This window comes from Monodon monoceros, unplaced genomic scaffold, assembly GCF_005190385.1.
Source record: "Monodon monoceros isolate NGI ecotype Baffin Bay Population unplaced genomic scaffold, NGI_Narwhal_1 Super_Scaffold_21, whole genome shotgun sequence".
NCBI lineage: Eukaryota > Metazoa > Chordata > Mammalia > Artiodactyla > Monodontidae > Monodon > Monodon monoceros.
This window is the reverse complement of record NW_021703778.1, coordinates 22,504,987-22,518,910: the sequence shown is the minus strand read 5'-3', so window position 1 is coordinate 22,518,910 and position 13,924 is coordinate 22,504,987.

The window sequence follows — 13,924 nt, the reverse complement described above, 5'->3', positions numbered from 1 at the left end:
AAAGCATATATTTTCTAGTCAGACACACCTGGGTTTGGATTAATTATCTCTTTTAGCCAACTGACCACTGAAAAATCATTCAGCCTCTCTAGCCTATGGTTTCATCATGAAAAATTTGATAATATGATTTACTTCATAAACACTGGAACATTAACAGAAATAGCATGCTAACCAGATCACAATTCCTGACACACAATAAGCACATAAAAATGATAGTTTTATTTTACCACCATTTCATTCACCTCAGATTGAAAATGCTCAGATCTGATGCCTTGGTGCCCTTCCTTTAAACCATAACTATTGTTTTATAATGTATATACACCATGTCTGAATTATTACAAAATCCAAATTAGCAGGACTGGAATTAGTGAGATTAGACTGTATTTTTGTAAGTCATATATTTTACAATTACTACTCTTCCAAATAAAATGTGGCTTTGATATTCACTCTGTCTCAAATTTTAAGATTTTGAGGATGCATGAAAAACCATTTAGTTATTAAGCTTGATGACACTGTTATCAAGTTCAGACGGATTATCTCTGGCCTTCTCATGACCTCAGTCAGTAAAAGGTCTTGAAGAATTATGTAAGAACAGAAAAAATTTAATATACATTGTTGTGAACAATAACTCTACAAGGTAAAACTCCTTCAGAATAATTTGTAGCTTAAATGTAAAGTGTATTCATACACTTTTATTCTGCAAAAGAAAGTAATTTAAATATTTATAAAATGTGATTTACATGAAAATACCATCCTACTTTTCATTTACTGAGCTGTTCTTATGTCACTCAAAGTTGCCTTCTTTAAATGTACATTTGGAAACAAATTATATTATGATCCGAAATACAAAAAAAGTAAATACAATGTGGAATGTGGGAGCTTGAAGGAGGAAAAGTGACTGCAGGTACAGTGAAAAGAAACTAGCTCGTTGAATTTTCACACCCGGAACTACTGAGCAGGCTTATTTAAATCTATTTTCCTTTATGAATTATACATGGCTATCATCACTGAGGTACACTCCCAGGGTAAAAACATTTTAAACGACAACTTACTGATAAGCTGTCAAATTGGAAAAATCCACTCATTTCTTCAAATCTGTAGCTGATTTTTTATTAATATTTTAAATGATTTTCTGGCAATGCATTTAGGTTACCTTTGACTTAACAGGAAGAAATATATGAGAGTGCTTGATCCCACTTTCCACTTGCAATATATAACAAATCTGCATGCATGGTTGTGGAAACAATAAGATAGAGTTTGTTTGGGGTCTTTTTGCAGAGTACACGTTGGCTTTTCTACTCTCACCTGCCTAGGCCAACAGGTAAGATTATGCAGGTGTTTGCCTGCAGGAGAATCCTGCTAATCAGGGAACGAGCTAGGCAGTGGAAACCAATCTGCAGGTATTTTCAGTTAAAACTGTTGAAACAACAAGACTATGGAATGATTTGCAGTGTTTCAATAACTAGAAAGCTTTCATCTTTTCTTTAAACTCACATACTGCTCAGTTTCTACTACCGATGAGCGGTAAACACCATGAGGCAGCCATGGTCCCATATAAATGTCTCTGGATAAAAATACTAACAACATCTAACGTGATCACTATAATCATAATAATAAAGAAAAAGAGTCAACATAAATTTAACTTTCATTCAGAAAGGCATTGTCCTTGTTACTAGCAGGGAAGCCAGTATTTTTCCAGAAGAGGAACAATGACAGTTAAGCTTTACATCTTGTCTTGCTGTGGCCCCATCTTCTAATGACACAAATTCCTAACAGTGCAGTCTCATCCATCATCTAAATTATTTGTTTACAAGGCACACCAAATATTTTCTGTACTGGGTTAAAGAGACATAGCTCCTGCCTTAAAGGGCTGTATCACCTGGTCTAGGAGTACCACCCTTGGAAACATCAGTTATTTTCTTCCTCTGTCTAATGGACCTGCATATAGGCAATTTCCTGGTGTGTCGGCCAGAACACAGGCTAGAGCCCGACTCTAAATAAATGGTATTTTAAAGGTCATATTATAATTTGGGGACAGTGGTGTCATAGAGCAGCTTCTGTATTGCTTGTTATTCAATAGATTGTCCCCCCACGTTTTTCTAAAAGAGAAAAACGAAGGAGAGAAATTTTAGAATTTCAAGCACATTGAAATGGCTATGGAAGAAGGTTAGTAGTGATGGTTAAATATAATCAAATTGTAGAAACTAGAAATGTGACTTTACAAACCAAAAGATTTAGGGATAAATATGTGTTTGATGCAAGGTACTAAGTATCATTGTGGTATATATGTACACACATGTATATATGTATATAACGATACTGATATCATAAACACACACAGACACTCTCACACTCACACTCTTCAGGAATCTCCTTAAAAGTAGTTAAAATTAGGGACTTCCCTGGCGTTCTAGTGGTTAAGACTCCACACTCCCAGTGTTGGGGGCCCAGGTTCAATCCCTGGTCAGGGAACCAGATCCCACATGCTGCAGCTTAGAGATCCCGCATGCCGGAACTAAGACCCAGTGCAGCCAAATAAATACATAAATATTAAAAAAATAATAATTTGAAAAAAAAAGTAGTTAAAACTAGGCAACACTTTTTCAGTCGTATTCCTCAAACATAAATAAATTGATGTTAATGATACTTGGGTTCATTAGAATGCATTTAATCTAGTCATCCATTTTATTTCGTATAAAATTCTATGGTGGAACATGTAAGTTCAATCAGCGAGAAAACCCCCCCCCCTTTTTTTTTTTTTTTTCCGGTACGCGGGCCTCTCACTGTTGCGGCCTCTCCCGTTGCGGAGCACAGGCTCCGGACGCGCAGGCTCAGCGGCCATGGCTCACGGGCCCAGCCGCTCCGCGGCATGTGGGATCTTCCCGGACCGGGGCACGAACCCGCGTCCCCTGCATCGGCAGGTGGACTCTCAACCACTGCGCCACCAGGGAAGCCCCAAGAAATATTTCTTGACTAACCTATAGCTGGGTTTATAAAGTGTTTGTACATCTCGGGATAGTATTTTGATTAAAGTTGCTTGGATTACATGAAGAAATGTGTAGGCTTTATAAAAGTAAGGTTTTTTTTTTTAATTCAGAAAATAACAGACCATTGAAAATATTTTAAAATATTTCTAAATATTTAAGTATTAAAAGATTTCTTCCTATATTTATTCAAAGAATTACAGTAAATTACCAGTAGTAAACCATTTCCATATTGTTTTCTACCCAATGGCTTTACGTTCTCTTCTTGAGGTTTCGAGAGAGGAACAGTGATCGCAAATGAGGGAAGTGTTTACGTGGAGTGGTACCTTGACACTGAGGGGAGAATTAACTGGTACACTTGGAGTTAGATGACTTTAGAGTTATGTGTGTTGAGATACTCATCTTTCCTTGGGTTTCATATCCCTGAATTGTACATTAAAAATAATAATAATAATACTAATAAGTAAGGGACAAGTGTCTTATCTCTTTAGCATTACAAGTGCAGAGAGGAAGAGGAAATCTGAGGACATGTACTTCACAGACTACCAGAAGCCCTGAGCTGTTGCTCTAATGGGAGACTTGGGAGAGGGTGAATGTATTTTGCATGGGGAAGGGTTGTACATCTTGGAGTCTAGAAAGTGGACTGTGTAGACAGAAGTCTAAAATGAAACCCAAATTCCCACCACCTGGTAAACTGTATTATCCCCTTCCCTTGAGTGTGTATGGGCTGAGGGAGGGCTGTGAATATGATGGGTGCTACTCTAATTGTACGGCAAAGGTGAACGGATTTTGCAGATGAAATTAAGGTCCCAAATTAGTTGATGTGGAATTAATCAAAAGGGAGACTATCCAAGGTGGGCCTGACTTAATGTTGAGAGCACTTAGAAGAGGGACTGGAACCTTCTTGAGTAAAGAAACACTCTCCCCAGGCCTTGAAGAAGCAAACAGTTATGTTGTGAACTTTCTACGGGAGGGCTGCTCTCTAGGGGCTGAGGGCCTCAGTCCCGCAACTCCAAGGAACTATCAACCACCTGAAGGAGCCTGAAATGAGAATGCAGCCTGACCCCCACCTTAGCTGCAGTCTTGTGAGACCCTGAGCAGTGGGCTCAGCTACAGCACACCTGGGCTCTTGATCCAAGGAAAGGTGAAGTACTGTGATGTCAGAGATTAAAGATACTGTACAGGAGTAGAGGCAACAGTTTTAAATGATTAGAAAAAAGAGCAGAATGTGGAGAAAGAGGGAGAATTCTGAGGCCAGGGACTACAGCAGCAAGTTTATAATGCTGTGGGCACCATTTCTTCTTCATCGGGATTATCTGTGCAAGCACATTCAGATTTCATGAATCTTCATAGCTTCCTGACTCTGACTCCAGCTTTCTCATAGCTGGTATCTCCTGCTGGTCTACACAATGCACAACAGCTTTACACATCTGAAAGCCTGGAGGAGAGGGGCCTAGGTGTTACCAGGAACCATCCAGATGCCAGTGAACTTCGTGCATCTTTTGTTTGTGGAAAAGTCAACAGAGATGTTGAGATGTGACAGGGGAGAGAAAAGAGAGAGGAATTCCACTGGCTCAACATGACTGGGAAAGGAGAGTGGGCAGTAGAGTGATTGCCCTAAGTTTCCACTGCTTTACAGGCATTTTCATTTATTTCCTAGAAAATACTGCTAATCTGATTGTGCACTGTTTGTAGCTGTCCTTATCCTTTTTTCTGATAAGAGTTTTTCCTTTCATTTTTGATCCAGATTTGGTTATCTTGAGCATCTAAAAATTTCCCCATATAAATGAATGTTATTGATGGACAGCTATAGCTGTAATAAGAGATTTACGGTGTTATAACCGTGCAGACACTTCTTTTTAGTTGTTACTTTTATATCTGTAGAACGTAGTGCAGATACACACATCCACTCTCCAATAAAGGTGTCAATTTAGTATACCTAGTATGTAATTTGTATATTCCTGGATCTTGCAGTTAAGGAGTCTAAACACTGTACAGAAGCCCCCCAACAATGAGTCCTGAAATAGAAACAGCTCTGAAAGTCACTCTTAATTACTGGTGTTGAGAGTCCCCCTTCTAAAGATCCTTACAGCTGAGTCTATTGCTCTTAACCTCTCAACAGTTAGAGAGGGCTCTGCCAACCTGTATTCTCACCGGGTTTCTCGGGTACGGAAGTAGAACACTAACGTGCGGATCCTCAGGACACGCCACCACACACAGCATACCCAATGTGCACACTTACGCTTACCCTCGCTGGGACGTGGCGGGGGGAGCAGTGGCACAAACTACCACCATCCTCACTGCAAGCATCCTGTTCTGGCTAATTAACAGGTCTGCTTCCGTGTACTTGGGAGAGGCACACGGTACTTGTTGTGATCCCAAGTATCAGGAACGACTCCTTTTGACCTACGATACTTTCCTCACCTATTCATTAAGGGCTGAAATTCAATAAATAATGTTAAAGCCTTTCAGCCCACAGTTAATCATTGGTTTTAAATAAGCTAATGCAAAAATGATATTTCATAGCTTTGTCCAATAAAATATCACTTTCATGTATGAGATTTCATTTTTCCCTTACAATCTCCCCATGTGGCAGGCAGAGCAAATGCATCTGGTCTCATTGTACAAATATGGGAATTGAGGCTGAGCCTTTCTCCTGGAAATAATACAAAGTTTAGAATTTTTTAACCCAAGTCTTTACAACTGTAAATCTTATGTTCTTTCTATTAATTCATTATCTGAATATATACATGCAACACGGTGTTTTCGACACATGTACTGAGTAAAACTGATTTCATACACTCTGAAGTTAGGTTTTGATAAGATGGAAATTTTTTTAAAAATAGCCACTAGAAAAAAATTAAAGTTGTACTATGTTTTGGCACGGTAGAGGGGAAAAGAACTGAAAAAGTGAAAACTGGGGTAAAAATGTCACCTTTGTAATTTTTCTGACATAGTGGAAAGAACAATCACTTCTAAGGCCAACCTGGGTTCAAATCCCAGCCTGATGTTTTGTGACTTTAAGAGGGTTCCAAAAACCTCCTTTGTAAAATGCAGATGACAATCCATACATCGGGTGAGTACTGATCGACAAGATGAATATAACACACCTAGCACAGTGGGGACTGTCACGTTAGCTGTCATGGTGGTGGTAGAAGTAATAACAACAGTAGAGAAATAACGGCATTAACGGTCATGGTAGTAATCGAATTAAATAAAATTTCTAAGTGGCTGTAGGATGACCAGCACTGTCCACTGATGGATGACATTGTTCCAACACTATCTAATTTTTTCTGACATTGTTCCACTCTAAATATGCTATTTGATATTTACCATTTAGTGACTTCTGGTTCAGGCTTCCACTTTCTTTCCCTTCCCTCCCTCTCATTAATAAATCCTCTAGCCTCTTCTCTTTTTCCTGAAGACTTTTATATTCAATTCATGTAAATAAACATATCAATATCCTTAGCTCTTCAGGAGCACAGTTTTAAGAAATACCATTAGTCAAAAAATAATAATTAAACCTTTTGCTTCTGTAAAAATATTACTTTGTTAAAATACCTCTGAAAAATTGATGCTTTTTTAAAATAGAAGAGTGAGGCTCAACCTGTCAGTTTGTAAGTCCATCCATGATAAAACCAAGCAAAGATTGTGTGATGTATTGCTTTTAATCAGAAAACCTTGAAACCTGGCACAGACGCTGGAGCATATACATAGATTTGCTGATTTAGTTTCTAAGCACGTTGAAGTAGACAACTGAAGGACTCTAAAGTGCAAGGCTTTAAGAATGCCAGAGCAGTCCAGGAAACTGAAGGTAGATGTCCTACAACTTGATCTATTTAGTCACTAAAATTTACGAATCAAGTTCCTGTCTCAGGTACTCTCTTAGGGGTTTGAAATACAAAGATATTAAGGCTTTCTTGCTAAAGTTCCAAACTTTAGGAAAGCAATCAGTTAAATTAAAAAGTAAATTTATGCAAGAATAGAGCCAAATAGCCCCATGGATTTGGTAAATCAATCTCCTGCAAAAAAAACCCATCAAGCGTAAAGAGAAGTTGATCACCAAGAGAGATTATAAACCATCACTGGCCCTTGGGCATTAGTGTGAATCCAGGTACTTGAGGCCACGTATGAGGGGCTCAAATCTGTACCAGTTTCAAACTCTGGAAGTTGGCTCTCAGAGATTTCATCCTCAGCACTAACCAAAAAAATATCGCACCTCTAGATCCACAATTATTTCCAGCAGTGGTCAATGGGTCAAATGGTGCTAGGACTAAAGAAGAGAACATCAGAATATGAATATCCTGCAAGACAGTTGAAGAAAGGTGCACTGAGCAGAACAGAGAAGGAAGAAAGCATGGATGGCTAGCAGTGCGACTAAGGACAGGTAGAGAGTGGAGAGGTAAGAGTGTGCCTTGTTATCTCAAATTACTACAGGGGCATTTATTTTGTTCAAGAGCAACTTAGTCTGGCACTTCTGATATGGCCCCTATACCACCACCCATCCTTTGCTCACCTTAAGCATGAAATAGATAGATCTGGGTTTGCATCCTAGCTTTTCCATTCACAAGCTGACAAGGAAGGCCCTATTTCCTATTTTAAGGAAACATCAAATCAACTTTTCAGAGATATTTTAGCAAAGTAACATTTTTGCAGAAGCAAAGGTTTCAGGTATTCTAAAGCTTCAATTTCTTCATAAATGATTTGGAGAAAATATTCACCTTGAAAGAGTTAAATTTTATAATGTGTGTAAAATTTAAAGTCCCAGCATGGAAGAATTTCCAGACAAGAGGTGGTTTAAAAAACCAGCGTATTTGCTAAATAATTGCTCATAGGTGGTTCTAGCAGATGCAAGGCTGCTTTTTAGAGCAAAGCTGACAAAATTCATAGTGAAATGAGAACATATTTCCCTTTAAGTAACTGCTAGGCATTTCTACCACTGATTTGCACGTTGACAATATCCATGACATCCTCCAGTACAAAGAAATCTTTCTTCAGCAGATATGAGTACTTAAAATACAAGCTCTACAGTCATCAAGGCTTTTCTCTTAAATTACATTGTTTAGATCTGAGAGAAAATTATGTGCCCAGTGACTTGCCATATTTTAACCAGCCATACAAATGTGCTCCACCAGAAAGTAATAGGATAGCAATTCCTCCCGCCCCCCACCCAAGGCATGTGACCACAAAACCCACGTGTCCAGAATTCCCCCTGAGCCTCACTGAAACACCCAAATCCAACCAACCTTAATACCAGCAGGGTACATGGCAGGACTCCTTGGAACACTATGTCCCGGCTGCAGGCGGCATGAGCTCCAAAGAACAGATATCAAGCCTTGGGGCTGCCGTGCAAGGCGCATGTAGGGACTCCTGATCACGGAGGGCAATGACTGGAACAAGACACTTTCTAGGTAGCACCTTGTCTACAAGGATCAAACCCAAGGGATCATTCTTGATTTTCATGCTATGTCCCTTTTCACACAGCTTCCTGTGGACAGTAGCCACTTGTTTATGTAATTGGGTCATTACCCAGCAGTAATCCCCTCACACATAATAATAATAGCAATAATGGCAACTAATGGACTGTTAATGATAGTTTAGAAATTAAGATAGTTGATCAATAGTTGACTGGTCTTTATAGTTGACAAGGAGTCTCCAAAAATCCCAATGAGGGGTAATTTTATGTGGACTTGGGGTTCACAACAAAATATGTACCTACTGCTAATAACTAATGTTCACTCAGTTTTTCTCAGTTTAGATACAGAGTGGTCTCAGTACTTTCATGAGTTCTTGCCCCATTTCCTCTGCTAATTTTCCTATGACTTAAGAAGGAGCATAACTTCCTTTTGTCTTAGAAACACTGTGTGTGTGTGTGTGTGTGTGAGAGAGAGAGGGAGAGAGGGAGACTCGAGATAACAGCACCCATCTACTTTGGGATATCATGAGAAATAAGCCACATCAATGTGAGATTTCTAACTAATCTGGAACAATTTGTGGCACATTTATTGGAGATCTGACTATGTCAAGTCCTCTTTATCATGGTACCACCCACTCTCCTTCCTCCAGGGCTATCACGACTCACTCCCAAATTATTCATCCTTGGGAATATTGTTTTTCTTTATCTCTTTTATTTTAACTCCCTTTAATCTACTTTAATCAATTTAATATCCTTAATTGTTTTTTATCTGGAGACATTCATTGCATCTATGTCTCCTGATATGGCCTATTCCCAGTATGGCACTTGAATTTCCTTACAAAATCTGGACCAAAATAAGAGGATGTGGCATGTGAGCTAAAAGGGGAACTGGTGTGGCTCTGAGCGATTAAAACTGTTTTATCCACTGAGTTCCAATGCAGTAGTTTTTGACTTTGATGTTCTTGACTAATAGCTCAAAAGTGGACTTTCTCATGGTTTTTTTCCCTTTTAAATGGAATCTGGAATAATCTTTCATATATGAAATTAACACTGGACTAACCTGTTATATATCTGTACTGACATGAAACCAGGTTCAGCTAATAAAGTTAACTAGTGTACTGCCAGTATGCAATGCCCAAAATTCGTGGTGATCTTGACTATCAAGTAGATGTTAAGCTTTACTCATGAATGAATTTATTCTGATTTTTAAAAAAGTGCTTGGATCTTGAAATACTGAGATATTAGCTACCCCCCAACAACAAGGGGTGAGGCTGCAGGACAGGGGAGAGAAGACACAGGGTGGAGACATAGATCCCATCATGCTCCTCTGAAATGAAAGGGATATAACTACATCATCTTGAGAAATTACTTTTAGGAGTTACAAAAACTTGAGAGATTCTTTCACATGTCCAATGACCAATTATTAAAGCTCTGGGTTTTTCAAGAGCACCCAAGCTATAGAAAGCCTTTCCCTGCCATGAGTTTGGAGAGATTTCCTGCTTTGTTCCCTGCACCAGTGTTCCTGGTGTGTCCATGACACACCACTGAGATCTTTGAGCTTCTTTGAAGGGCGTTCTTTTCCAGGCTTCACATGGAGTTACTTAGAGATCTGGCAGGAGGAGGTGCCAAACCACAAATTAAACTTCCCTTGACTCATGGGGAGAAAGGTAGCGATTTCCACTTGACCTCACCACCTGAAAATACAAATTCTGCTGTTCCTGTGTCAATCATCATTTCTTAGAATGCACTCACCCGCTTAAGCACTTTACCTATTGTATCTGTTCACTGTTTAACTCTGCAAATGTGCCATAAGCTTTTTAGTGTCATGTTTTAATTATAAGCTAACAGTAATGAGTCATGGCTTCATAATTTACTCTGTACAGGACCTAACACAGGAACACTAACAAATGAATGCTTGATGATGACACTGAAACTGAGTGACATTAACTGTTAGCTTTATTTCCTTCCTCACAGCAAACACAAAAGGCTTCTACACCTAACACTCTTTTTCTTTTCCTTCTTTTTCTCTTTTCTTTTTTTTTAGCCTTTATGCTTTTCTTTGACAACAGAAACATGCCTTGGTTAGTTAGTTGAAGTAGAAATAATTTGCAATTGTCTCTCAATTTCAAAGGAATTCATGAAAAGAGAGAGAGGCAAACTCCTTTATCGGAAACTGTTAAGTTTGTGTACTTAACTTTTCAGATATAAGTGGAAGGGTTGTCCCTTCTACATTCCTTTCTCCACAATACTAATTCTTTTTAGAAAACCAAAGAGTCTGTGAGTTCACAGACCAGGATTTCCCTATCTTTAGACATCCAGCAACGTCCCTTTCAATACTTCATCACAAATTAAGCAGAGTCTCCTTCCTTGATTGCTGATGGGTAGATTGAATTAGGAAATACTCCTTTACCAGGTCCTAACACACACCAGCCTCCTCGTCTTAATGCAACCCAGCCGGTGCTGAGATAATTAACAACACTCACCGCTCAAACTCGGTTCTTTACATTTTTTTTCTGTCCATGCAAATATTCTTGTATCTAGTTGTTCCTTATTGGTTGATTTATTTGCACATGCATTAATCCACCAATCATTTCTGAAGCATCTACTCTACTCCTCACACTGACCCAAGTCCTCAGGAATAAAATAAATAACTAGAATCTCTGGAGGAGTATACAGTGTTGTAGGGGATAGAAGATGTACATTTGTTTTATATACCTAGAGGAAGAATTAGGCAATTACAACATTATGATGTAAATAACATGCATCAGTGCGGTAGATAAGCAAAGTGAAAAAATGTTTGCTATTGGCTAAGTGTGATCAAGTTGAGGGCACTTGGAGGAAATGGGTCTTATGCTGAATTTCAGTGAAGAACTAGTGAAGAAAAAACAGGAAAATGTGGAAGGTAGGGGCAATTATATGAGTAAAAGAAAATTGATTGAAACAAGGGTAGTTGTAATGTTATTAAGGAAGCCAGTCATATGGGTGGTTGAATAATAATCACCTCCCTCTTTAAGTGGTAAGTTGCATTTTTACAAAGCCTGAAGGTGCGTCTTTGTTATTTATTTATTTATTTTTAATCTCACTGCCAAATGTATTTGACTGTGGATGCCTTGTTTCTTAAGAAGAGATTCATCAGATAGTTTTCCTACAGTCTTAAAGCTTTATTTATTTATTTTTTTTTTAAAGAAAACAACCCTAAGCTTGGTTTACACTGTGAAATATAGCTTCATCCCTTTTTGGAGTCTGAGCATAGCTCCTCTCTCTACATTCATGACTGTATGAGAAATGTGATAACTTCTGCTGTTACAAATCCTATTTAGTGGACATTTCCAGTTAAACCTCTTAAGGACTGCATTTATTTTATGATGACCATTAAGTAGAACAACATTGCTCACTGGTGCTTAAATTAAGTACCCACTGTTTGCAAAGCAAGAGGAAGATATAAATTATATAATTCATACTTGCTTGAACATACTTATTGTCTGCACAGCATATTTACAAGTTAAATAAAAGTTAACTAAATAAATGTATTGATGAAAGTATCTTACTATTGACCATCAAATGAGATACACTGAAAGTCAGACCATCAAATGAGATACACTGAAAGCTCATAAGAGGTGAGATCTCCAAGGCAGAAAACTGAGAAAAAGAAGAACATCTGGTCAAGGACAGAACTGAGAAATGCCTGTTTTTAGAGAAACGGAATAGACTTGTTGAAAAAGCTCTGGATCAGCATCAGAAAACCTTGTGAGAAATTACATGATTTTCTAAGGCTCCTTTGCTTACCTTCTTCCAATGCATAAATGGGAATAATTACAAGCATCTTTCTGTGTTTTACAAGGATTTTGTGAAATTATGATAATGAGATCACCGTGCCCATGACCACTCCTCAATGCTCTAAGGCATCATGCAAATGTAAAGTGACTTTAGGAGGCAGGAAAAAATAGCACCAAAACATGGTAATCAAACGAAGACTCATTATGGCTTTCAGAGTGTTTTTCTTCTAACAGTTGAATTCAGTGTATTCATAGAGACAAGCTGAGTACGAGTTTCCTAGAGTTCTACAGATCAGAATCTAGACAGAAGAAATATGAAAGGAAGTGGCTTATTTGATGATTCTCCTGATGATTCTTCCCACCCTCAACTTCTCAACATTCACTAGCCCTTTGATGATTGTGTTGGAAGGCCTTTCATGCCCAGAGGCTAGGGGAGTCTTCAGGCTTAAGTAGACAGTCTACTTCATCCTTCCTTGATGCACCCGAAGGTCAGAGGTTGGCTATTCAATTGGGATACAATTATTGAGTCACTCAAATCCCACCCTGCTCTCTACCTTCTTCTACTCTATCTTTTCATAATCAGTAGCAGAGAAAAATGTGCTTCCCCACTACCACAAGGTGGTATCGTTAAAATTTGTTCTCAACAAATAAAAATATATTACTAGATAAGCAAGAAAATGTGGCCACCATCACGTTAAGTAAAGGGAGCGTGATCCCAAGTAAGAGATTTGAGGATAGCACCTTGTCCCTTTCGAGATTCCATCCTGAGATCTATGTCATTTGTACCTGCTCTGTATTGATAGCGCCCGGGAGTTTTATCTGTCTCTTCATCTTTGAAGTTTCATCCACAAGGAGTTACTTTATCAGTGAACCTAAATTTCAACCTCTAAACATGTTACAGAATCAAATTAAACTACGGATAATTTTGTTCTGAAAACTGTGTCATCTGTAATTGCAATACTGATAGGGGGAAAGAACACCCTAATTTTAAGCCCTTTGTTATGAATCCATATCTTCTCTGTGAAATCAGAATGTCAGTGTTACATCCCGTGGAACCAAATAAAAAAATGTATCATGCAGTTACACAGGATATGACACTGACTCAATAAGGCACTGGGGTGTGTAAAAAAAAATCACTGGTGCAGAAAAAAAGGATGAAAGTAATATTGGCCGACATTTTCTTATTATTAGTGTTCTTTTTAATATCTAGCATTTTATGTTCTTTATATTGGTTCAGAATCTTATGATCAATAACAGTTAAACAAACTCTGAATTAGGCACTTACATTCTGTATTTTAAATGTTTGGTTTTTAATTTTCATATCTACTTCTCCTTTCTCTTCTTGTAATTATTTGCCTAATTATATAATTTAACATGTAAGGCTTTCCAAATGAGACATGTTAAATAAAGTTGCATTGCTTTAGTGAACACCTACTTACACAAGCTCAGAGTGAGCTAGGTCTCACTGTTTGCTGTATTCTTATATAGCGTAGGCAGTGTTTTACATGTTACTTCACTTTATTTCTCATTTGTGGTGGTTTTAAAAAGGGAAAAATGATGAAAATTGATCTGTCAACACATTACATTTTATTACTTCAAAAATTCCCTCTTAGTATTTTGATATGAAAATGATTTCTAATTATCTGCTATATCATTTTAATCTTAGTTTCTTTATTTGTAAATACCTAACAGGATTATCATATTTTTCTGTTCTCAATAAATTTAAATGTTATAAGACCTAAGTAGAC